Source organism: Hyperolius riggenbachi, chromosome 11 (assembly GCF_040937935.1).
Source record: "Hyperolius riggenbachi isolate aHypRig1 chromosome 11, aHypRig1.pri, whole genome shotgun sequence".
Classification (NCBI taxonomy): domain Eukaryota; kingdom Metazoa; phylum Chordata; class Amphibia; order Anura; family Hyperoliidae; genus Hyperolius; species Hyperolius riggenbachi.
The window spans coordinates 110,474,122-110,500,364 of record NC_090656.1 but is presented as its reverse complement, the minus strand read 5'-3'; the positions used below and the strand labels follow the sequence as shown (position 1 = coordinate 110,500,364).

The window sequence follows — 26,243 nt, the reverse complement described above, 5'->3', positions numbered from 1 at the left end:
GAAAACATACTCTGCCGTGGGCAAATTGTTTATCAAAGGACATCCGTAAAGAACCTATTTGCAACTTTAGGCCTGAGGCTTCTTCCACCCCCTAAAAGTCTATGTCCCTTGCTGCAGCTTTGGATTTCTCCTGGGTTTTGTTGTCAGTCCCGTAACGGTCGGTGGTTTCTGCATATGCGCTGCTCGCGATCCCGTTGTCAGCTACCACACCCAGAAGCCGCAGTTCAATATTATGGGAGGCAGCAGGGCCCAGTAGAACAGAGCTGGAGCGAGCGATACACAGGCTTTTAGGGGCTTGAAGAAGCCCTAAGTAAGTAAAGATGGGGTATAGGTTCTTTACCTGAGAAGTCCATTAATATTTAACATTTGTTGAACAGTCTCAAACTTACTGACAAAAATGTAGCAACCATGGAGGTGGGCTCGTACCCCTTCTGCAGAGATAATATTTACTTGCTCCAACACTGCTTTGATTTTCCTCTGATCTTCCTGACAGCCACATGCTCTATGCTGCTTACCTTTGGCTCCTGAGACATGTCACTTGATCCGGAGCTGGAAGTATGGAAGCACAGAGCGAGTAGCTGCTGGGAAGAACAGAAGAGACCTCTGACACATCGCTGGAGCAGGTAAATATTACACTGCTCTGCTACTCTGCACCTCAGCTCAAACCGACAATGTCTCAACCTGAAACACTGTCATCAGGGAGCTCCTCTGGATTGGAAGCTGGTGCTTTTGGTTTTTCACTGCTTACAATGATGTGCAGTTGAAGCTCTCGAGGACTGCATAAAATGGCAAGGAGGGCCGCATTCGGCCCACTGGCCTTAAGTTTGACACCTGAATGGATCAGCATCTTTTGGCTTTCTGAAGGCATATGTAACTAGTCAGGACCATAAGATGCACCTAGGTTTAGAAGACAAAAAGCAGGAAAAAAAATTGTATACTAAATCTGGTGCAAGGGTGTCTTGTGCATGTCCCCCCCCCCCTACCCCCACAACAGCACTTCTAATTAGACATTAAAGTGGATCCGAGATTAACTTTTACTCATAGCGTAATTGTGTTCCTTTCCTATTTTTTATATGGCATTCCTCAAGCCAAATACTTTTTTGTTTTAATACTCTAATTCCCTATAAACTAAACAAGCCACGCCCACAGGTTTTAAGAGAGCCAAGGCACTTTTAGACAGTAGCAAGGGCTCATGGGAGCTCAGTCTGGGCAGGAGGAGGGGGAGGTATTACAGTACTAGCCAGAGATTTCAGAGGCAGAGGGGAGGAGGGGATTAGGGCTTTTTTTTTTTTTTTGCTCAAGATCCAGATAAGCCTGCCTCTGTGTAATGTTTACAAACATGGCTGCTATCATTGTATCACAGGAAGAAATAATCATATTCTATTAAAGCAGTTTGCAGCTAGATTTTCTGTGCAACCTATCTAAACTTTAGATAAGATATATAGACAAGTTACTTGTTAGTTAGTTTTTCATCTCAGATCCTCTTTAAGTGATGCAAGGAAAAGTGAGTGCATTTAAGCTGCAGACATCAGTGCTTGTAACAGCTGTTAAGCACCATGTCAATCTGCCAGGACACGGAGAAGACACTGAATGGGGCTGCAGAGGAAGCCATATTGGCTGCTTCAGAGTGGGGCTAATATCTTGTGCTACACTAATTTTGACTGGTAATGGTGAAGGGGGAGTCACCTGTTGGATATATTCAAAACCTCTGTGACCATCATAGACTACAAACAACGCCCAGTCGTCTAAACCGTAGGGAAATCCTACCACAGCGGTGGGAGCATGCCGCTCACCAGCCCTGCATACTGCTGAGTCCATAACACAAGGCATTTCCATCCCTGTGAGCATTGTACTTCTCAGTCTTTGTCCATAAAGGCACCCATGATCGGTAATCGGCCTAGTGGTATAGGATCTAGTGGGTCTCCTACCCACACAGCCAGCAAACACTGCGGGTATGTCTGCTCATTCAGGGAGCTTTCTGCTGCCTATTAGGGGTCATAGGCCGCTACTGTCCCCATCTTTCGTTTTCTGGTCTGTTTTTTCACATCTCTTCCTGGAGTGGCTCTTTCAGTGATCGATAAGTCCCCAGGGTTCTCCCCTTCCTCCCTCCATGCAGAGCGCAGGAAGCATATATCTGCCATAACGTGGCTGGATAGAGCGCCGCACCAACTGCATAGATGCGGACAGCTCTATATGCAGGGCCTGAGGCTCAGCTGATTTCACACGTACTGCTTCCAATCACACGAGAGTCGCTGCCATTACACAGATGGGGAGAGCACCGTACATGCAGAATCTGAGGTGCACTTCAGCTGGCTAAGGACATTGGGGTGGAATCAGCTGTTGAATAGAGCTGCTGTTTCCTACAGAGAGTACAGAGGTCTGGAACTCGCTCTCTGTGCAACGGCATGACTTCACTGGTACCAGGTGAAATCGGCACTCGCCGAAGTGCACCACAGGCTCTGCATGTACAGCGCTCTGCCTATCTGTACAGCGGCTCTCTGATTGGCAGCAGTACAGGGAAAAACAGCTGAGCCTCAGGCTCTGCATGTACAGCGCTCTGTCCCAGTCTATGCAGCTGGTGCAGCGCTCTATCCAGCCACATGTTACTGCAGACATACGCTTCCTGTGCTCTGCATGGAGGGACTTGATTTACTGTTTGCTTTAACCACTTCAGGATGAGAGCAATTTTCACATATCAGCACTGTTCTCATTCATTCACCAATAACTTTATTACTAATTATCACACCTAAATGATCTTTATATTGTGTTTTTTTTTTGAGGACAAATTAGGCTTTTAGTGAGTGATATTTTTGTTTTGTAATTACCTTATTTTTTTATAAATTTTAAAGGGAAAATAAGGCATACATTTGAAATCGGTGCAGGAAGACTTGGGCGCAGGATACAGCCGGTATACGGCTGATCCTGCAGTTGCACAAGTTCCTGGCCGTGTTCATTACTATTCCCCCTCCAGGCCGCCATGGATGGTGGGGAATGATATAATTCGGCTTCCAGCTATTGCGTGAGGCCGAGTTATTGTGCTTTAAAAGCAACTTCAGCTCGACGGCGCCGACGTTACTCACTGAGTGCCACTATAGATGTAATTCCTATTATAGTCTATGGTGGCGCCGGCTGCGCCCAAATCTTCCTGCGCTGAAAAGGACTGCTCCGAAAATAAGGGAAAAACACACTATTTCTCCATTTACATCCATTATAGTTTTACAATAAACAGTGCTAACTATAAGTTAAACCATCAAATTTTATTTGCTTATCCATTCTGGTTATTACATGATTAAGATTATGTTCCTAGCACAATGTATGTTGACAATATTGTATTTTGAAATTAAGGTGTCCTTTTTTTTCCTGTTTTGTGCATTTTGCTTTCTCCTTGTACGTTGTCGATTATTACACGACCTGATTTGCAAAAATAACAGTAATATACCCTCATGGCATACATATTTAAAAAGCCAAGTTCCTAAGGTAATGATATAGTTATTTTCTTTTATATTCTGTCACTTTGTTTTCATTTTACAAGGCTTGGTTTTGGTATAGAATATATTAAAGTTGTATTGCTTTTGATTTCGTTACTAAAAGAATACACAAGACCTAGCCCTTAACCCTAAAACACCATAAAATCTATTCTACTACTTATCACGTTTACAATGTTACCACATATGTCTTGTCTAGTTTTATGAATACTTTCTGAAGTTTGATTATGATTTTGAAAATTCATTTTTATGTTCGATTGAGTTTGTCCCTACTTATTTCTTATGTGACATGGCTCCAAGCTTTAAAACACACCAAAACGTATTGTACAACTCATACCAGTTAAAATGATACCACATATGCCTCATTTAGTAACAAACTGGTGGTGCACCCTCCACAAATACACTGGACGTGTATACTCGTCCAGTTAGGCTGAAGTGGTGGTTAATCTTTGTGAATTGCATTTTTCTGCATTACCGATTGAGGTAATGCTTAGTAAATTGAGGCCAAGGAGCATGTGCCCTTCTCTTGCCTTCCACGGTAAACATGAGAAAACGTCATTCCCCAAAGCTCAGTGAATCTTTGTAAATCTTTGTGTAGGTTAAACACAACACCTTCATGCCTTGTACAGTATTATTGTTTTTCACATTCTAGCTTCTTCAATACACCTGCATAGCACGTTATTTTAAACTAATAATTCTGGCAGATGGTGTTATTTTAAATTCCTTTATTAAACACATGTAACATGAGAACTCCTTGTACATAAACACAGCTGTGTAGCCTGTATAGAAGAATCCAACATTCATTAAGGGGCTGTTTATAATTCTTTACTGTGAGATAGGTAGACTTTGTTATACCTGCCACAGATCTAGTTTCATGGAAACTGCAGTAAGCTTTGCTACCGTGTGCATTTGTTATCACAGCTTAGTGAACATCTGATCTATTTAAACTTTGAGAGCTTTAGCTCACGTGCTAACTGGTGCCTTTTGACTCAGTACTGCTACGTGAGCCTCCTGGCTCTGCTACTGCAGTGCAAGAAACTGTCCAAGTGCTGAAGATGATCAACCCTATGGAAAGCTAAATAACCCACCTCCCCCTTCCCAGGAACTCACAAAAAGTGGAAAGGACATGATTGTAGGGGTACCCCTCAATGCTCTTTTCCCATTCCTATGGATGAATGAGAAGGGATGCCTTTTCAAGTAGGAGTTGCATATCCATCCCCTTGCTAAGAACCACTAACCTAGTAAGGAGCCTGGTAGCATTTAGTAGGGGTTTAATAATCCATCCACCCACCCCAATTCCTGAGATCTCTTGCACACTGGATTATGTGCGGTAGGACTTTATGACCCAGTAGATAGTTATGTCCCAGTAATCTTTCAGCCTGTAAAGCAAGGCTTCATGATCAACTTAGTAAAAAGCCACTGAGAGACCAAGCATAAAGATGGAACACTCGCTTCCAGTCTCTTGCTGTGAGCAGATAATTGCAGATCTGGGTAAGGGCTGTTCACAGCTCTGAAGTTCTTTGAAGCCAGATGTGGTTTCTTAAGGGCCTGGCTTGAAGTTGGAGATAGCCTTTTCAATAACTTTCCCTAAGAAGAAAAGGTTAGAGATGGGTCTATAGCGGCTCATAGCTTATGGGTCTAAAGCCCAATCTATACGATACGATTCTATTTACGTTCCGATTAAATCCGACATGTCCGATCGGGATTCAATTCAATTCGATTTGCCATTGCAAAACAATGGCGAATTGAATCGAATCCCAATCGGACATGTCGGATTTAATTGGATCATAAATAGAATCGTAATCGAATAGCACAAAGAATCGTATCGTGTAGATGGGGCTTTAGGTTGGTTTCTTGTGCAGCAGTCCAGTGATTGCTTTTTTCATACAGGTAGGAAACCTCTCTGCTTGTAAGGAACAGTTGACTATTTTGTGAAACGCTGGGGTTTTTTTTTTTTCTTCTTAGGACATCAGCCACAAATTTTAGCCCGGACCAAAAAAAAAAAAAAAATGACTTCATAGCCATGCTCCTGCGTCCCTGGGCCCAGATTCGCATCATTGTCCCATAAATACTACAAAGAAAAAAGGTTCAGTATAGTAGTTGAAAATCCACAGAAAATTCTATATAAGAAGATTAAGTTGAATCCAATGCCCTCTCCCATACTTCTTTAAAGGAGAACTGTAGTGAGAGGGATATGGAGGCTGCCATATTTATTTCCTTTTAAGCAATACCAGTTGCCTGGCAGCCCTGATGGTCTATTTGCCTAAAGAAGTGTCTGAATCACACCAGAAACAAGCATGCAGCTAATCTTGTCATATCTGTCTAAATTTGTCAGAAACACCTGATCTGCTGCATGCTTGTTCAGGGCCTATGGCTGAAAGTATTAGAGGCAGAGGATTAGCTGAATAGCCAGGCAACTGGTATTGCTTAAAAGGAAATAAATATGGCAGCCTCCATGTACCTCTCACTACAGTTCTCCTTAAATCTGATCAATTGCCAAATTCCCTCCAGAGCTAAATCCATCCCCACTCTCTATACTAAAAAATATCAACTTTTAATTTCCAATCAAAGATAAAGGTGTAGTATCTCTCTGTCACAGGAACCCTAGTGGCTGACCGCACTTAGCCTTCTAAACGGTGCCAGCGCACAGATCGTGCGAACTCTGGTCGCAGTCAATGCGCAGGAACCGTTAAGAATTAGCCGCAGACAACTCAGAAGGGAGCCTGTGAGACCACGGGTAATTACAACGTCACCTACTGGTTCAGAGTAAACTGCCACCACCGCGGTTACCATGGGACCGTGGAGCCCATTAACTGACTAATCCTGCGAATAAAACGGTTAAACACACGATATTCTGTCTAGCCAACAACAAACAAACAGTAGCGTATCTTCAGAGACCCGGGATCAGTTCTGTGTGTGCTGATAAGCAGGGTAGCAGACAGTGAATGACTTGGAGAAAGTCGTTTATTCACGCAATATAAATAATTAATATATACAGACAATTATTAAAATCAACAATTATTAAAACAGTAATAGCCAGTATAAAAAAATAAAAGAAGGGAGAAAAATACTTAGTTCCTGGAAAGATGTCCTTTTTGTGGGAAAACAGAGTTCTGGGTTTCAATTTGAATTCAGAGTTCAGACCAGGTGGATGCCAGCATATCCTCAAGCTGGCATCTGATGAATTCAAGATGTTTCAGTGTGGAGGACACTGAGTTTGGGTCCTCAGCCATTCTTATGCCCCTGCTCCAGTAGGAGGGAGTGAGGGCGGGGAGCCATACACCCTCTTAGAAGATGAGATGAGCCCTCCCCTTATCCTGGGGGCTAGAAATCATATCTACCCATATATGGGCTCTATCTCACAGAACCGTACAGGTCAGGGCAGATTTATTAACATTTTCAGGTCTGTCTCGATTTACCCAGCGCCCTGATACCAGACATGAGGGGTGGGACCCCTGTGGTATCATCAGGGCATTTTCAAACTGCCTAACTGGCAGTCCTTACCTCAGAATGTTCTGAAACTTCCTCAGAACCAGCACCGGGGCTCATGCTACACTTCCCCCACGTTTGGTGAAGCTGCCATCTCAGGAACCCCAGAAATATTACAGATCTGGGAAGTTATGGATTATGCCATGAGACTTCAGGTTTATTCAGGGTGTGTTCTAGCTGCTAACAGCTGACTTTCCTTTGATCTTTACTAGGGAGCAAAGTGTCAAGACCTCCCGTGGATTCGTAGCCTGCCTGGCTGTACCTAGGCATCCTTTGGTTAATTAACATCTCCATGAGATCAGCTAAGTGTCACCTGGTTCCCAGAACCAAAAGGGGAATTGTGCCTTCCACAGGGAATATGTCCAAGCTAATTAACACCTTCCCCCCAGGCTGTCACTTCAGCTAAGACAGATCCCCCAGCTGTTCCTAGGCATAGGGATACTACACGTCAAATCTTGGTTCTATTGATCTGAGGCGCAATCGATGCAGGAATCGAGTGCGATCGTTCTTTTCTTCACGGGCGGTTCCAGGACGCGCCTGCGTCCCCGCAACCGTCCGTGACACTCTCCATCTATCTATAAATAGTTTTCTAGCTATAAGAGAAAAAATATAGAGGGTTGAGGATAAAATCGAATGAGCAGGTTTCTTAGATTGCCCAAACAGCGCCATTACCTCGTCCATTAAAAACTGAGGATCCATAGTACTCTTAGGCCTGGTGCACACCAAAAACCGCTAGCAGATCCGCAAAATGCTAGCAGATTTTGAAACGCTTTTTCTTATTTTTCTGTAGCGTTTTAGCTAGCGTTTTGCGGTTTTGTGTAGCGGTTTTGGTGTAGTAGATTTCATATATTGTTACAGTAAAGCTGTTACTGAACAGCTTCTGTAACAAAAACGCCAGCAAAACCGCTCTGAACAGGCATTTTTCCTATACTTAACATTGAGGCAGAAACGCCTCCGCAATCCAAAATCTGCAGCAGCCCAGGAGTATGCGTTTCTGCAAAATGCCTCCCGCTCTGGTGTGCACCAGCCCATTGAAATACATTACCCAAGCGGATCCGCAGCCGCAAGCGGATCGCAAAACGCAGCCGAACCGCTCTGGTGTGCACTAGGCCTTAATGAACCTTGCCAGATCCGCCCAGAATGGTGATATCCCTTTACAACTCCAGAACCAATGCACATAGGACGGGTTTGGGGTTCCACATCTCCAACAACCTCTGTTATTCCAGGCCCGCTGATCCTCAGTTTTTCGAGGAATATGGTACCATCTGGATACCAATTTGAACTGGATTAGCTGAACATTGGTGCTAGCAGGGAACCATATTAAGGAAAATTGAATACTCACCTAACGGTAATTTTCCTTTCCAGATGTATCCATGGCAGCACGATCGGGTTAAACCCCGCCCCCTTTAACCCCCATAGGACCTTAATAGTATAAATTTCTCCCTTTAACTCCTCCCCCTAGTCTCATACTCCTCGTAATCACCGAATCTAGGGAGGGAGCCTCGTGCTGCCATGGATACATCTGGAAAGGAAAATTACCGTTAGGTGAGTATTCAATTTTCCTTATTCCATATGTCTCCATGTCAGCACGATCGGGAGTTAACTAGTAATAATCAATACAGGGAGGGATGAGGTGCAATGCTGGCAAACAATTTATTTACAACTTATAACATGTTAACTGTTAGTACATTGGTTCCAAACTGCAATGTCGAGTTTGCTGCTGGATCAACTCTATAATGTTTTATGAATGTGTTCATGGACGACCAATTGGCCGCCTGACAAATCTTTTCCGGTGACACTTTAGTAAACGCTGCCCATGATGTTGCCACTCCTCTGGTAGAGTGAGCGTTTACTTGTTCTGGGGGAGTAAGATTATTAATCTTATATGCCTCCTGAATTATTTTTACTAGCCAATTGGCTATAGTCCTTGAGGTGGCTGCCTGGCCCCTTCTATAACCTGTTGGGATCACGAATAATCTCTCTGTTTTCCGGAATTCCCTAGTCTGAGATACATAAAGTTTAAGTGTTTCTCCTACGTCTAATGGATGGGGGATCGGATTATTGTCCTCTTTTAGTGTTGGTAATGTCCATTCTTGGTTGAAATGATAGACGGTAGCTACCTTGGGCACAAAATGTTGGATTGGTCTTAGAACTACTCGATCCGAAAAGAATGTTAATGAAGGTTCCTCCCATCCGAGAGCTTGGATTTCAGAGACTCTCCTCGCTGAGGCAATAGCTACTAGAAATACTGCTTTATGCGTCAATTGGGTCAATGAGCAATTTACAGATGGTGAGTAAGGGGTTCTTGACAATGTGTCTAGTACTAAGGGTAGATTCCATTTTGGGAAGAAGTTCTTCCTTGGTGGTCTCTCCTTGATGACTCCCTTTAGGAATTGTACTACTAATGGGTGAAAAGCCCATCTTTCGTCAGTCAGTGTCGACAGAGCTGTTATTTGCACCTTCAATGTGCGGTATGCCAGACCTTTGTCTAGGCCAGTTTGTAGAAACTGCAGTATGTCTGTAACCTGTGGATGCAGAGCGTCAATTCCTGACGTGTTGGCAAATTTGAAAAATCTTTCCCAAATTCTGTGGTACGTTATATTAGTGGAAATTTTTCTGGCTTTTAGTATTGTTTGTATTACCTCTTTGGAGCATCCTAAAGACTCCAGCTTCCCCCTCTCAACTTCCATACAGCGAGATTCAATCTTGTTGGATTTGGGTGTACCACTGGACCCTGCGTTAACAGATTGGGTACTGATGGTAGAGGAATAGGGTCTTGCATCTTTAATCTCCACAGGAGTGGGAACCACGGCCTCTTTGGCCAATACGGTATAATTGCTAGCAACGTTACATCTTCCTTGAGTAGCCTCAGCAATAGTCTCTGAATTAATGCTGTTGGGGGAAATACATAGGCCATCTTGAACTGCCATACAGTTGATAGAGCGTCTATTGCTTCCGCTTGTGGAGTCCAAAGTCTTGATATGAATCTCTTGCATTTGGTATTTTTCTGAGTGGCCATCAAGTCGAGTTGAGGGTTGCCCATCTCTTTGCATATTGCTTGAAACACCTCTTGGTTTAATGACCACTCTTTGTGATCCAGTGTTGATCTGCTGAGATAGTCTGCTGTTGTGTTTTGTGCACCTGGAATATATACAGCCGATAGGCTGTGAAAGCTGTTTTCTGCTAGGGCAAAGATTGGAGTTACTTCCTGTAGTAGTCTGTTGGATCGGGTACCGCCTTGTTTGTTGACATACGCCACTGCTGTGCGGTTGTCCATTTGTAATCGAACATCTTTCCCCCTCAGATCGTCCTTGAAGTGTTTTAGGGCCAAGTATGCTGCTCTGACCTCTAGAATATTTGCTGATGTTTTTTTCTGAGATGTCTTCCATATTCCCTGAATAGATTTGGCATGAAGATGTGCCCCCCAGCCCCTGGTGCTGGCATCCGTGGTGACAGTAGTTTGTGCTAACGTCTGAATTGACAAAGTCTTGCTGAGGTTGCTTGGGTCTAACCACCAGTATAGGCTGTTCCTCATCTGTTCCGTTATTAATATCGTCTGGTTCAACTGTTTGGACGTCCATTGTGTTAGGAATCCGTTCTGCCATAATCTGGAATGCCATTGGGACCACCTTACCATAGGTATGGTCGAAGTCATAGACCCTAGAACACTCAGGCAGTGTTTTGCTGTCAATGTTTTGCAACATATTATGTTCTGTATCCTTGTTCGGATCTTCTGTAGTTTCTCTGGTGGTAATCCAATAGTGTTCCTGTCTGTTTGGAGATGTGCCCCTAGAAATATAATGCTTCTTGTCGGTTGAAGATGACTCTTTGCTGTATTCACTTTCCAACCGAACATCTGTAAGTGTTGCAGTAATATCTGTCTGTGAAGCAATATGGATTGTGTGCTCTGGTCCAGAAGAAGCAGGTCGTCCAGATAGTGGTGGAGTCTGAGTCCCTTTAGTCTCAAGAATTCGACTAGTGAGATTAGTATCTTGGTGAACGTCCTTGGGGCTGTGCTGATCCCGAATGGAAGACAACGGAATTGAAGATGCACTTCTCCTATCTTGAATCTTAAGTATTTCTGGAAGTCTGGGTGGATCAGGATGTGCAAATACGCATCCTGTAAGTCTATTGATATGGCCCAGTCGTTCCTTAATACTACCCTGGTTATGGTTTGAAGGGTCTCCATTTTGAATTTGTTGTTTTTGATGAATGAGTTCAATTTTCTTAAGTCCATCACAGGCCTTAGATCTCCTGTCTTTTTCCTGACAAAAAATAATGGGGAGTATATTCCCTGACCTCTTTGTTGTACCGGTACTTCTGTAATCGCGTTCTTCAGTAGTAGGTCCTGAACATAATCTGATAATATCTTCTTCTTGCTTTGATCTCTCGGTATCTTTGTTGGTTGAATTATATTGGGGGGTTCCCTCAGAAATTTCCATCGATGGCCTTCCGCTATTGTTTGCGTGACCCATGCATCTTTGATATTTTCCATCCAGACCTCCCTGAAGGCTTGTAATCTGCCTCCCACTGGTAATGTCTGGATGGATTGACCATCAAAAAGACTTCGCCTGATTTCCAGGCTGGGTGGTCTTTCTTTGTTTGTTGAATTTAAGTAGCGTCGATTGGGAACTTTGCCAGTTCTTTCTGTACTCTCTTCCTGGTCTGTATGCTGTGTTAGATCTATATCTGTTCTGCTGAAAAGAAGATCTTTGAGGGTAGACTGGTTTCTTAGGCTTACGGTCCTGGGGAATCATGCCAGATTTTCCGCCTGTAACTTTCTTAATTGCAGTGTCCATTTCTTCCCCAAATAGGTTTTTTCCGTCGTACGGAATTCTACACCAGTCTTGTTTAGAATTCTGGTCGGCAGACCAACCTCTTAGCCACAAAGCCCTCTTGGAGACCACAGAGTGAATCATTGCTCTAGAAGAGCATTTCAATACATCGATGGCTGCCTCCCCCATAAAGTCCGCTGTTATCTTGACATCGTCTAAGGCGGCTATTATTGCTTCTTTGTCTGCATCAGCTCTTATTGCCTCCTCTATATTATGTATCCAAGATCTCAAAGCTTCGGCCACAGACGTCAGCGCGATGGCTGGTTTACAGGCTCCTCCAGAGGCTATGTATGATTTCTTCAATTCAGAATCTATTTTTTTATCCATTGTGTCCTTAAATGATGCTGCGTCGTCCCTGGGCAGTGTCACGTGTTTGGCTAATCCAATTACTGAGGCGTCTACTTTTGGTGGATCTTCTAAAGTGGAGAGGTTAGTATCTTCCATCGGATATAACTTGTTGAATCTATTGGCTAAGCTAGGTTTTTTATCCACCTTTTTCCATTCGTCAAGCATTATCTCCTTAATTGTGTCAAACAATGGGAATCCCTTGACCGATTTTTTTAAATGAGTGTAATATTCTCTCTGGCTTGTTCCTGGCTGTTCTTCGTCTTCTTGGCGCCATTCAATGGCCTCTCTTATTGATTTGATAAATGGTTGGACGAGGTTGAAGTTAAATCCCACCATTGATTGGTCTTCCTCATCCTGATCGTCGTGTGTAGAAGCTGTCTGATTAGATAGAGGATCCGCTTGCGGGGCCTGTGAAGAGGGTAAGGATGCAATATATGTATTCATAGATTCTTGTACCGCTTCCCTTATCATAGTCGCTATGTCTTTGGGTTGTTCAGTCTCTTTCGCCATACTGTGAAAACAGTTGTGGCATACAGGCTTGCCCTGCATAACATCATCCCCACACGCCCAACAGCGTTTTTTGGATGAGTATCTATGCTCATATCGTCTCCTATTAGGAGATCTACTATGATCACGCCTTCTAGATCTAGAACGTCTCTTAGAGCGGGATCTTCTTCTTGACTTTGATCTTCTTCTATAGGATGAACGATTTCTATTCGATTCCCTTGATCGAGATCTTGATCTTGATTTAGACCTCGACCTTGTACGCTCTTTACGAGGTTGCTCGGTGTTGCTGAAAGGCAATAAACAGCCAATCAGATAGCACTCTTTTAAGTAAAAGGGAATAAACAGAACTTCACTTACTCCCCTCTTACTTCTTGTTCTGTAACTGGTCATTTTCTGGTACTGTATTTCCCTGTGGAAAGCAGGGATTTGGTTCCATATCAACAGCATCTGCTGCAACAAAAATATGCCAATATAAGTTTGATATGCTCAATTTTCCCTATTTTACACCCCTATATATATATACATATAGCCCTAATGTATATAGCAACAGAACTATAGTAACTATAGAACTATAGCAAACTATAGCAAATCTATGCACTTTCTTCCATTATACTACTGCTGCGTAGAGTGCCTGAGAAAAAAAAAAAAAAGAAGTCACCTGCTTCCATAGTGTAGGTGTCCCAGGCAATGTACTGTGTCCAGGGTGCAGAGCGGTATGACCACGTCCTTGCTCTAGGCTTGTCCGCACAGATCTGCTGGTTAGCAGGCTTAAATATGCCTCGCTCCGCCGCCTGACCAATCAGAGCCTAGATGGGCGGTGACGCCAGCCAGCACCCAATCACTGCAGCATAGCAGAGGAAGTTGGGCGGAGAGACGGCGCTGACACGCATAGTGGAGCGCACGCTACCCCAGCCTGAAAGAGATACAAACATACGGAACACCAGAAGCGGCGGCCATTAGCCGCACTCACGCTGTGCAGGGCACTAGAAGGCAATATAGTGCCCTGCTCCCTGAGGCCAGAACCAGGGATCCCCGCGCCATGCCATTTAGTTATAGCGGTGGGGACATCACATAGGAGAGGCTAACCTATGTGGTAAGGTAAGAGGGTTCTTATCTTTATCTTCCGCGTTGTCAGCATTGGTCCATGGAGGTTTAGTTGAGGTGAATGCGAGGAAAGAAAAAAGACTAGGGGGAGGAGTTAAAGGGAGAAATTTATACTATTAAGGTCCTATGGGGGTTAAAGGGGGCGGGGTTTAACCCGATCGTGCTGACATGGAGACATATGGAAATCCCTAAATACTTGACTCCAATTTACATCCTTTATCTTAGGACCCCAATCTCTTTCCCAACCAACCAAAACCTGGGTCTGCTCAGCCTTCTCGTTAGAAATTAAAAAATTATAAATTTTTCCCAGCGCCTTATCAGGTGTTATACTTGCTATAAAGTAAGATTCCACACTATTCAGACTTCTTATGGCAGCCTTTTTTTCCAAAGATGTTACAAAGTTATTTACTTGGAAATTTTCCCAGCCACGTTGATAGGGCCACTGAACCATCTAGAAGGTGCCAAATTCTCAGTTCTTCATCTAATTTATTTATGACAAACCAGCCAGAAGATTGGCCTGGAATGAAATCAGGGTTATTATGCAGCTTCTGTAACGGGGTCTGGTTTCTTGCTTTCTTTGGTTCTGAATTCATCAGCTTTAAAACCACTTGCAACGTTGGTCTGATAAATGGGTGGGTTGATCCGCCTATTAATCCCTGAATTACTTTAGGTATCCATGGGAGCGCTTTCTGAAAGTCAACACAATGGGATTCCATTCTGACCCAGGTCTTACCTCCCACAATCTTGTTCCATTCAAGCATCCACTTTAAAAGATTTGTCTGATAACAGGCCAGGTCAGGCGCCGCCAATCATCCGTCCTCTCGTCTCCTAATAAGCCGATGATATGCAATTCTTGGTACTTTATTATTCCATATACATTTTTGGAAAAGCCTATGTAACGCTGGTCTAAACAGGTCAGGGCATTTCAACATTAACTTAATTGAGCAAAGCCCAAATTAGGGAAAAGAGGCACCCTGATGTGTATACAATGAATTAAAGCCGGTTTTAAATCGAAAAATGTGAGGTGGCTTACCTCAGTGACAAAATTCTTGTGTCAACAAATAATTTTTATTCAGCACAGGCAATACGTTTTGCGGGTTTGAGCCCAATCCTCAGGCCAATCACAGTGCCAGTTGAGAAAAAAAAACAGCAAAGGGAGCCTTTCTGTGTTAGGCAGATTGTATGGAGGAGACTTTGAGTAGAAGTTGGTGAATTTCTCCCACATGTGCTGTGAAGATTTGATGATGGATTTCTGGCATTCTGTGGATTTACACCAGGCTTCCATTTTGATCTGCTGTTTGATTGCAGTCTGGCTTCTCTGCAAGTAATATTTTATCAATAAAAACATAGTCTGAGGAGGCAAGTTTATCCATTTTAATTTTTTTGCTCCACTGATCTGTCTTGGTTCACTTAATTGTAAGAGTTGGCTGGGGCTTTCCATGGGATGATGTAGCTGGACTATGTCAGGGCAGAGAATACTGGGCCTTGCCAATCTGATGAATGTGCACCCGTTTGTGTCTTTGAATGCACATGTCACAATTCCTTACACCCTCCAACCCGGATTCTTTCATTCTTTCAGGCCTACTTCTGAATGAATCATTCTTAACAATATACCATTAGCATATATCCAAAAACTGCAGTCCTCCCGAAGTATCTTTTCTTGGACTCGTTAGCTCCCATATTCCAAACGTCATTAAAAAAAGTTGAATATGAATTAAAAGATGCAATCACCCTTAGGCCACATACACACATCAGACCATAGTCTTGAAAATGAAAGATCACAGACCAATTTTACCCCCTTCCATGTAGTATGAGAGCCATACATACACAGCCTTTTCTATGGAGCTGAACTCCTCATCAGACAGAAATCTTTGCAAGATGCTGCACACACAGATGCTGTACAGACACAAAAGATCAGTATCTGCAAAAGATTTGTTCCTGCAAATTGCATTCATAGTCTATGAGATCTGCAGATTATCATACACACCTTGTTTAACTGACATTCATCTGCAGATCAGACAATCATCTGCAGATCTGAAAATCCATCCTGGTGGATCTGATCTGCAGATGAATGTCTGAAGTATCCTAAAAAAAAACCAAGTTTCACTTAGACAAGACAAATAACATTTATATCGCGCTTTTCTCCTGGCGGACTCAAAGCGCCAGAGCTGCAGCCACTAGGACACGCTCTATAGGCAGTAGCAGTGTTAGGGAGACTTGCCTAAGGTCTCCTACTGAATAGGTGCTAGCTTACTGAACAGGCAGAGCCGAGATTCGAACCCTGGTCTCCTGTGTCAGAGGCAGAGCCCTTAACCACTACAATCCAGCCACAGCCACTTACCTGGGGCTTCTGACAGCCTCCTGCGGCTGACCTGTTCCCGCAAAGTTACCATACGTTCCTCCGTTCCCACGCCACGGCTCACTTTCACTTCACGCAGTTGGAGTGCACTGCCCTGGCAGTGCACGTCCTCATTCACGCTCCCGTTTCCAGTAGCATACTGCGCCAGTGCAGTAGAGATTTTCTCATACTGCGCCTGTGCAGAATTCTCCGGTCTACAGGAACGCGTACGAGGATATGCGTCCAAGGCGCAGTGGACGTCGACTTAGAAGTTTGCTCCCACAACGTAAAGAAAAGTGAGCCGTGGTGAGGGGACGGAGAATCGTTCAGAGATGGCGCGGGCACAGGTCAGTTGCAGAAGCCCTAGGTAAGTGAAGCTCTTATTTTTCTTAGGATTCTGCCTAAAGGCAGACTGCGCGGCCCGCATTCCTAGCATGCCTTTCCTCCTCCTCTCTTTCCCCCTTCTCTCCCTGCAGAGTCGCGAGCGGGTGATTAGTGGGGGTTAACTCACCTACACAGTGCTTCCTTGTTATCATGTCTCCATGGCAACAGGCTGTCACGTGACACATGGCAACCAGCTTGTAATACGCTCGTGACTCTGCAGGGGGGGGGGGGGTTAATCCAGCCACCTATCGGCGGGCCGGATCGACATCGCATGCGGGCCGAGCCGTAGTTTACCCAGGGCTGGCCTAGAACATACCAAAACCTGATTCAACAGCTGACTGTGATCCAGGCTGGTTGGCCTTAGGCACTTCTATGAGCCTCATCCAAAGTACTGTCTTTGTCTAATCAAGAGATTGACAAACCTTATTTACACCAAAAATGTGCATCAGAAGATTTGTATGCCTCTAAAATTGTGCCCAATTTATAAAAGGGAGGGAAGCATTGCTCTGGGTAATTTTCCCTCATATATTGCTTAAAATGGCAAACATCTGTAGCCAGCTGTTTATCGTGTGTGGTGTTAAAATCCACCCAGCAACCCTCATTCTACTTCTTGTGCTCCCTTTTCCCATTTCAGCAGAGTATTATTAATATTTTGTATTTATGGAGCGCCAACATCTGACGGCAGCGCTGTACAGAGTATATGGTCTTGTTACTCAACTGTCTCTCAAAGGGGCTCACAATCTAATCCCTACCCTAGTCATATGTCTATGTATGTATCAGGTAGTGTATGTATCATAGTCTAGGGCCAATTTAGGTGAAAACCAATTATATGTATGTTTTTGGGATGTGGAAGGAAACTGGAGTGCCCGGAGGAAACCCACACAAACACAGGGAGAACATACAAACTCTGTGCAGATAGTACCCTGGCTGGAATTTGAACTGGGGTCCCAGTGTTGAACCAAATTTCTTTTTTCTCAGTTGTTCTCAGAATAAAGGATCACTTCCAATGAAAATGCAAACCTATGAAATTAAAAGCCTTATCCACCCCTTGGTCTTTCTGTTGTTTGTGATTAGTAAAGGTGTCCTGTGAGAACCTGTGCTATGTGGCCACTATATCACTGAAAATGAACCTTTTTTCAATTAGAAGATTTACTTCTGTGTTTTACCTCCTGCTGAAATCGTGACATTGGATGACAACAAACCTCCTGATGATGTATTGTAGGTAGTGTCCATGCTTATGCACACGTGTGTCTTAAATAGATCACGAATGGTGTACATGAAAAAGAGGAGCCAGGGAATGTGGGCTTCCAGTTTCGGCAAGTAGAATAATGGTAAATTTATTGATATTCTACTGTTTAATTTGGACATTACGATAGTAACATATCGGTGAATAATACCGATATATTGCTCCAACTAGACCTAACCCCATTCTCACACAGGGCACTCTCTCAAATCATGCCTAACCTTAACCACCCCCTGTCGTTACCTAACCCTAAATCTCCCCCTTCCGATGCCTAAGCTTAACCAACCCCCCACACACACACACCACGCCTAACCTTAAAGACCCCTCATGCCTAACCTTAAAGGACACCCGAAGTGAAAATAAACTAATGAAATAAACAATTGTATCTATCAGGGCTGTGGAGTCGGTACAAAAATCTTCCGACTCCAACTCTGACTCCTCAGTTTATGAAACCACGACTCCGATTCCGGGTACCCAAAATGGCTCAGACTCCTTGACTCCGACTCCTTAGGGTTCGTATAGACGTACGATAAAGATCGTTCGTTACGAACGATTCGTGACGTTTACACGATATTCAAATTAGACCGAAAAGATCGTTCGTAATGAACGATTGTGTACATACGTGAACGATATAAGTATAAAGTACTGAACGACGAACGATAAAAAAATTTGTCGTGCGCAAACGGGAATTACGTTATGACAGGCAATAAGAACATGCGTACTACTCCACAGATAATCATTATCGGACGATCTTTGTACACACTGCAACAATTGAACGATTATCTTTTGAAAAAATCCGCCGGGTTGGATCGGTCGGATTGAACGATAACGGTCGTTATCGTTCAAAAAACGATCGTTGGAAATTTTGGAACGCACGATTATCGGTCCGATTGTCGTTCTCGTTCGTTTTCGAACGATCGTTATCGTATGTGTGTACTCAGCTTAAGTCTAATACTTAACAGGGCTGTGGATTTTGTACAAAAATCATCCGACTCCCGACTCAGTTTATGAAATCAACGAATCCAACTCCGACTCTGGGTGCCCAAAATTGCCCCGACGCCCTGGTATCTATCTTCCTTCTCCTAAAAATGACTTTTTAAGATGTTCCTCAGTTTTATTATTTGTTTAAATCTACTTTTTAAGTTTTAACAGTTTTATTGTTTTTGCTCAATGACACATTCATTGACGTATGCCAGAGCTAAAATCTATGAACTATTGTCCTTTTTTATCTCTTTCCTGCTCTCAGAAGCCATTTTCTGCTAGGAAAGTGTTTTATAGTTGGAATTTCTTATCAGTGAGGGTCACACTGTAGTCACTTCCTGTCTGAGTCAGGACTAAGTCAGCCACTTACATACCTGATATTAACTCTTTCAGGCAGAGAAAAAAAGGAACACAGCATAGTTATTTGTGTGCTTGGCACTGTACATACCCATGTCTATCTCACCATGTCACTTCGGGTATCCTTTAACTACTAACCCATGCATAACCTAAACACCCTCCCCAAGGATGTATCCTTAACCGTGTCCATATCACCCCCTCCCCGCTATTACACCACAAAAAATGTATAGGGCATTCATAGAGAATAGTACAAATGTGCATCGACAAATAGCGTACGCCATGATGAAAAATGCAGCTACAAATAGCGGGTGCAAGCAAGTTTTCTTAATTTCAATAGACTTCAGCAAATATCAATGCAGCATTGGTTGCAGTGCAAGTGCAGCACTATGCAGCCATCCATCCCCTGGCACAAATACATATTGCAGTGCCCTCATCCCCTGGCACGAATACGTATTGCGGTGCCTCTACCTACAAAATATCAGTAATTTAGTTAAGCGGTATTTTACAATGTACTATCCGGTGTCCATTAACACTTAAAGCGAATCCTAGATGAAAAACTAACTATAACAAGTAACTTGTCTATATATCTTATCTAAAGTTTAGATAGTTTACACAGCAAATCTAGCTGCAAACAGCTTTAATAGAATATGATTGATTATTCCTGTGATACAATGACTGCAGCCATGTTGTTTGTAAACATTACACAGAAGCAGGCTTATCTGCATCTTGAGCAAAAAAAACCTAAACCCCCCCTCCTCCTCCCTCCTCCCTTCTGCCTCTGAAATCTCTGGCTAGTAATACCTCCCTCTCCTCCTGCCCAGACTGAGCTCCCATGAGCCCTTGCTACTGTCTGAAACTGCCTTGGCTCTCTGAAAACCTGTGGGCGTGGCTTCTTTAGTTTATAGGGAATTAGAGCATTAAAACAAAAACAAAAAAGTATTTGGCTTGAGGAATGCCCTATAAACAATAGGAAAGGAACACAATTATGCAATGAGTAAAAGTTCATCTCGGATCCACTTTAAACTCTCCCCTGTTAGGGCTCTTTTCTTGAGTTTTGCTTGCTGCATTTTGTGATCCGATTCTGACTTCTGATGGATTGCAAAACGCAGGGTACAGTTAAACCCATGGAAATGGCAGCGACCCTTTCTATAAGTGCGATCCTATTGTGGAACTATTTTGTCCTGAGCGCAACCGTAGTCCTACTGCGTTTGGGTGTGATCAATCTCCTATACTAGGTATAGTAGCTTAATCGCAGTGGAAATTAGTAAGAAACGCAATCCCATCTCCGTGTCTAAACGCCTGCCGATCCTGGTGCCCAGATAACCTGATGCGCTGCCACTCCCCCACGCCCACTCACGCAGAACATATCCAACCACTCATTCAGTCGATTAACTGTCCAAAAATGGATCTAAAGTGAATTGATCACGTTGGGGGCAATAGATGTCTGTCAGACTTGATCAAACTGATAGAATCGACTGTATGGCCAACTTAATCACCAACAGACCTCTAAGTTATCTGACACTGAATCCATTAAAACGTTTTCAGCTAAAATATTAGTATGCCCACATACATTACAAAGGATAGCTATTTAAATGAAGTGTAATTACTATTCCTTAATGACTGTGTATGTAATTTTATGTACCTTGCTGTTGTGTAAGACTGAACCTGTGTTCCTCTCCTGTGCACAATGCAGCATGGAAAAAAAACTGTTGAGCAAGTTAGGGAGTATCTTTACAGATGCTGAACAATGAAAATGACTGAGATACGCTAAATATAAATGAAGTCTGTATACACAAGACATGAGGAGCTCTATACTATGTACAGGTAGATTATAGATAGCAGCTTCCTGGTTCTCTCCACTCCTCCCCCTCCTGCTCCTCCTCTCACAGGTGTTGTGGTGCAGCAGGCTCAGAGCATAGTACACAGGAGATCACTGGTAACTGGTAAGTAATAACTATATTACATGTGCTGTTCAGGCATCTGAATATACTCTCTTTGCACTGTTTGTGGTTTTCTGCTTTTGCCAGAAAACTTCTCTACCTTTTATCTTTCTCTCTCCGTTACCTGCCTGATATACCCACTGCATTCCTTCCTGCCCTGATCATGTGCCTGCTTGTAGCTGTGGGCTGTCATGTCTGTAGAGTGAACAGTGTTCCCCTGTGTCAGTTTCTTTGGTCTGGCCATTGTGTGGAATCAGCTGTGGATGGCTCCTGGGCTGGCAGTGCCCAAGTCTGTGCAGTAGTTTTGTCTCTGTTGCGAAATGCCTCTGAACAGGGTGGCACCAGTGAAAGTACTTTCCTGGCTGAGCGCACCTGGAATGTTTGTGTGACCTTGGGCTGGTCACATTCCTTTATCTATTTCTATCTTAAAGCTGGCAAATTGTGTTTAACATTGGATTTTGTGTGCAAATTATTCTTACAGTCACTGTGTGTGTGTGTGTGTGTGTGTGTGTGTGTGTATGTCACAGGTTTTACTGTCAAGGTATGTGTGTGTCATTGGTTTTGTGTGCAAATTATTCCTAGAATCACTTGATATTATTGTTATAATTAAGCATTTATATCGTGCTGACATTTTTATAGCACTTAACAGAGAAAACACTGAAAACATTATGGCTTCAATCCACTGATGCTGGGAATACACGAGTTTTTTTTGGCAGATTTACTTTCCGATCGATTTTCCGATCCTTTTTTCCGATCGATTTCTATTCACTACTATGAGAAAATCAATCAGAAAAATGATTGAAATCAGATGTCGGAAATTATCTATCGAGCCTTCTGTCTGCCGAAAAAAACTCATGGTGTATTCCCAGCATAGTGCCTGGTACACACCATGCAATTTTCCGTCAGATAGATGGGTTGAAACAATTATTTCTGACAGGTCCGATCTGATTTCCAAACATTTTTCTGATCAACTTTGTGTAGAAGTGATCAGAAAATCGATCAGGAAAACGATCAGAATGGACCTGATTTGACTTGTCTATCTGACAGGCATTAGACACGTTAGGTAAAAATGCTCGGTAATGTACTTAATGCTGTATTTTAGACTTTCTTTTTCAAATTCACTAAGAATTTCACACATGGGACCATAAGCAAATTAACTTTTTTTCTCATGAATTATCTCCTAAGAGATAATTTTTCATCTTAAGATAACTTTTTAGCACTTTGCAATGGAAAAGTACCAAAAAGTAGGTGAAAAAGTACTATCAAAATTATTTTGAGCATTTTCTTGCTTGCTGGTGGGTTAAAATGCATTTTATTTACAAGTTGCTAAAATATCACCTAGGAGAAATTTCAGGTGAAAAAGTAAATTGCATATGGGATATGGGGTAATAGTTTGATAATTTACTGAAAAACTGCTTGACAATTTTCTTCGATTTTTACCTCATGTGGTATTTCATTGGGTATTTTAAGGAACAGTGCAGTATATTATTCATATATTTCATTCATTATTGAAGTGCGGATAAAATGGATGAAGTATCTGATACAGATAGCATTTCATTTTATTATTATACTGACAAGTAAAGTGCAACTCCAAGCTGCATAGAATTAATAGAAAATTTGTATCAACTCAAAACCATTAGCTTATTAACTATTTTTATTTACAACATAGCATTGAAATTAGGGAAATATGTGTTTTCATGATTAACTTTTGTATTTTCCAGAATAGTTATGACCTTTTTTCTGCGGTTTCCTCCCTTCTATAACCTTACAGAATGGCTGTTACCAACAGCTCCATGCGGGAGATAAATACTGAACATCCCACTTGGTTTTACCGCATGCTCTAATATTTTTGAATTTACATTTATTGAAGTATTTACCGCTTTAGTCGGTAATTTTAGTTTTCCATGCGGTCTCAAAGCCTTAGTGAATTGACATTTCACAAAATGTTCGCATAAAAAAGCTGTTTTCTGCTTTACTGAATGTGGCAAGGCTTAGTGAATTGAAGCCAACTATCCCTCACTAAGAGGAGCTCCAAATTCAGTGTCCTTAAAGGACTTATGAGGCCAAAATCTTTAAAAAAGTCAAGTACCTGCAAGATGTTTAAATGCACGGAGGACGCCGTCCGCGCCCTCTGTGCAGTTCCGCCAGGTCCCCTTCCTGAAAGCGCCCCCCATGCCGAGTGCAACCCCACAGGCCGGGTCGGGCTCTCATGCCACTCCTAATATGGCCGCCGGAGCTGGCCGCGGCTGCGCAGTCTGCATTGCCGCGAGTGCGGCTGCGCAGCTCTAGGGCCAACCCCTCCGATCCACACTACAGTGCGTGGTTCTGAGGGTTGGCCCTAGAGCTGCGCAGCCGCACTCGCGGCAATGCGGACTGCGCAGCCGCGGCCAGCTCCGGCGGCCGTATTAGGAGTGGCATGAGAGCCCGACACGGCCTGCGGGGTCGCGATCGGCACGGGGGGCGCTTTCAGGAAGGGGACCCGGCGGAACTGCACGGAGGGCGCGGACGGCGTCCTCCGTGCATTTAAACATCTTGCAGATACTTGACTTTTTTAACGGTTTTGTCCTCGTAAGTCCTTTAAAGTGGATCCGAGATAAACTTTTACTCATTGCATAATTGTGTTCCCTTCATATAGTTTATAGTGCATTCCTCAAGCCAAATACTTTTTTGTTTTTGTTTTAATACTCTAATTCCTTATAAACTAAACAAGCCTCGCCCACAGCATTTCAGAGTGCCTTGGCATTTTCAGACAGTAGCAAGGGCTTATGGGAGCTCAGTCTGGGCAGGAGGAGGGGGAGGTGTTACTAGCCAGAGATTTCAGAGGCAGAGGGTAGGAGGGAGGAGGGGAAACTAGGTTTTCACAGGCTGAGGGCTGGAGATGCAGATCAGCTTGCCTGTGTGTACTGTTTACAAACAGAGCATGGCCGCTGTCATTGTATCACAGGAAAAAATAATCAAATTCTGTTGAAGCTGTTTGCTGCTAGATTTGCTGTGTAAACTATCTAAATATATAGACAAGTTATTTGTTATAGTTAGTTTCTCATCTCGGATTTGCTTTAATTTAGTCCTAGTCAAGTGTTCACCTCGGTCTAAGGTGCTTTATCCAACCAGTATGGTACTGGGATGTAGGAGGGGCCCCATGCAAGTTCAGGGAGAGCACACAAACTCTGTGCAGATTATGTCATGGTCAGGGATCAAACCTGGGACTCTAGAGATATAAAGCGAGTATGCTAGACACTCAACCACTATGTTGCCTATGCAAGATTTGGGCCACTGGTTTGTAAGTATATTTTTCAGGGGGTACTTATGTCTTAGCCTGTCAACTTAACAACTGATTTTAGGTAGCTTGGAGAGAACTTAATTGGAAGAGCACAAACCTCTCCTATGCCTAAAATTAACCTCTCCTCCGTCTAACACTCACCTCTCCTCTACAATGCCTAACACGAGAGCTTAATATTAGGCATCGAAGAGGGGAGGTTAGCATTAGGCAGAGGAGAGGGGAGGTTACTGTAAAGCAGATGGGCGGGGAGGCTAATGCTAGGCAGAGAAGAGGAGAGATTAGTGTTAGGCAGAGTAGTGGGGATTCTAATGTTTGGAAGAGGAGAGGGGAGGTTAGTTTTAGGCAGAGGAGGGAGGCTAATGTTAGGCAGAGGAGAGGGGAGGTTAGTGTTAGGCAGAGGAGAGGGGAGCTTCGTGTTAGGCAGTGGAGAGGGGTGGTTCGTGTTAGGCAGAGGAGAGGAGAGGTTAGTGTTAGCCAGTGGAGAGGGGAAGGTTAGTGTTATGCAGAGAAGAGGGGAGGTTAGTGTTAGGCAGTGAAGAGGGGAAGGTTAGTGTTAGACAGATAGTGTTAGGCAGAGGGGAGGTTAGTGTTAGGCAGAGAAGTGGGGAGTCTAATGTTAGGCAGAGGAGAGGGGAAGGTTAGTGTTATGCAGAGGAGAAGGGAGGTTAGTGTTAAGCAGTGAAGAGGGGAAGGTTAGTGTTAGACAGATAGTGTTAGGCAGAGGAGAGGGGAGGTTAGTGTTAGGCAGAGAAGTGGGGAGTCTAATGTTAGGCAGAGGAGAGGGGAGGTTAGTGTTATGCAGAGGAGAGGGGAGGTTAGTGTTAGGGAGTGGAGAGGGGAAGGTTAGTGTTAGACAGATAGCGTTAGGCAGAGGAGAGGGGAGGTTAGTGTTATGCAGAGAAGTGGGGAGTCTAATGTTAGGCAGAGGAGAGGGGAGGTTAGTGTTAGGCAGAGGAGGGGAGGCAAATGTTCGGCAGAGGAGAGGTGAGTTTAGTGTTAGGCAGAGGAGAGGGGAGGTTACTGTAAGGCAGATGAGTCGGGAGGCTAATGTTACGCAGCGCAGAGGAGAGGTTAGTGTTAGGCATAGGAGAGGGAATGCTAATGTTTGGCAGAGGAGAGGGGAGGTTAGTTTTCGGCAGAGGTGGGAGGCTAATGTTAGGCAACTGAGAGGGGAGGTTAGTGTTAGGCAGTGGAGAGGGGAAGGTTGGTGTTAGGCAGAGGGGAGGTTAGTGTTAGGCAGAGAAGTGGGGAGGCTAATGTTAGGCAGAGGAGAGAGGAAGTTAGTGTTAGGCAGAGGAGGGGAGGCAAATGTTAGGCAGAGGAGATGGGAGGTTAGTGTTAGGCAGAAGAGATGGGAGGTTAGTGTTAGGCAGAGGAGAGGGGAGGTTAGTGTAATGCAGAGGAGAGGGGAGGTTAGAGTTAGACAGAGGGGAGGTTAGTGTTAGGCAGTGGAGAGGGGAAGGTTGGTGTTAGGCAGAGAAGTGGGGAGGCTAATGTTAGGCAGAGGAGAGGGGAGGTTAGTGTTAGGCAGAGGAGAGGGGAGGTTACTGTAAGGCAGAGAAGTGGGGAGGCTAATGTTAGGCAGAGGAGAGGGGAGGTTAGTGTTAGACAGAGGAGGGGAGGCTAATGTTAGGCAGAGGAGATGGGAGGTTAGTGTTAGGCAGAGGAGATGGGAGGTTAGTGTTAGGCAGAGGAGAGGGGAGGTTACTGTAAGGCAGAGAAGTGGGGAGGCTAATGTTAAGCAGAGGAGAGGGGAGGTTAGTGTTCGACAGAGGAGGGGAGGCTAATGTTAGGCAGAGGAGATGGGAGGTTAATGTTAGGCAGAGGAGAGGGGAAGATATTGTAAGGCAGAGGAGAAGGGAGGTTGGTGTTAGGCAGAGGAGGGGAGGCTAATGTTAGGCAGAGGAAAGGGGAGGTTAGTGTTTTGCAGAGGAGCGGAGGGGGTTAGTATT

At 43.8% G+C, this 26,243-nt stretch overlaps 1 protein-coding gene across 1 annotated transcript in view; it reads left to right on the top strand.

Annotated features, from left to right (window-relative positions):
- The first annotated feature begins 20,980 nt into the window (after positions 1–20,980).
- Positions 20,981–26,243, top strand: part of SIGIRR (single Ig and TIR domain containing) — a 76,369-nt gene continuing 71,106 nt past the window's right edge. Inside the window, exon 1 of the mRNA XM_068260097.1 lies at positions 20,981–21,014. The gene's annotated coding sequence lies outside the window, so the exon portion shown is untranslated. The remainder of the gene's footprint in view (positions 21,015–26,243) is intronic.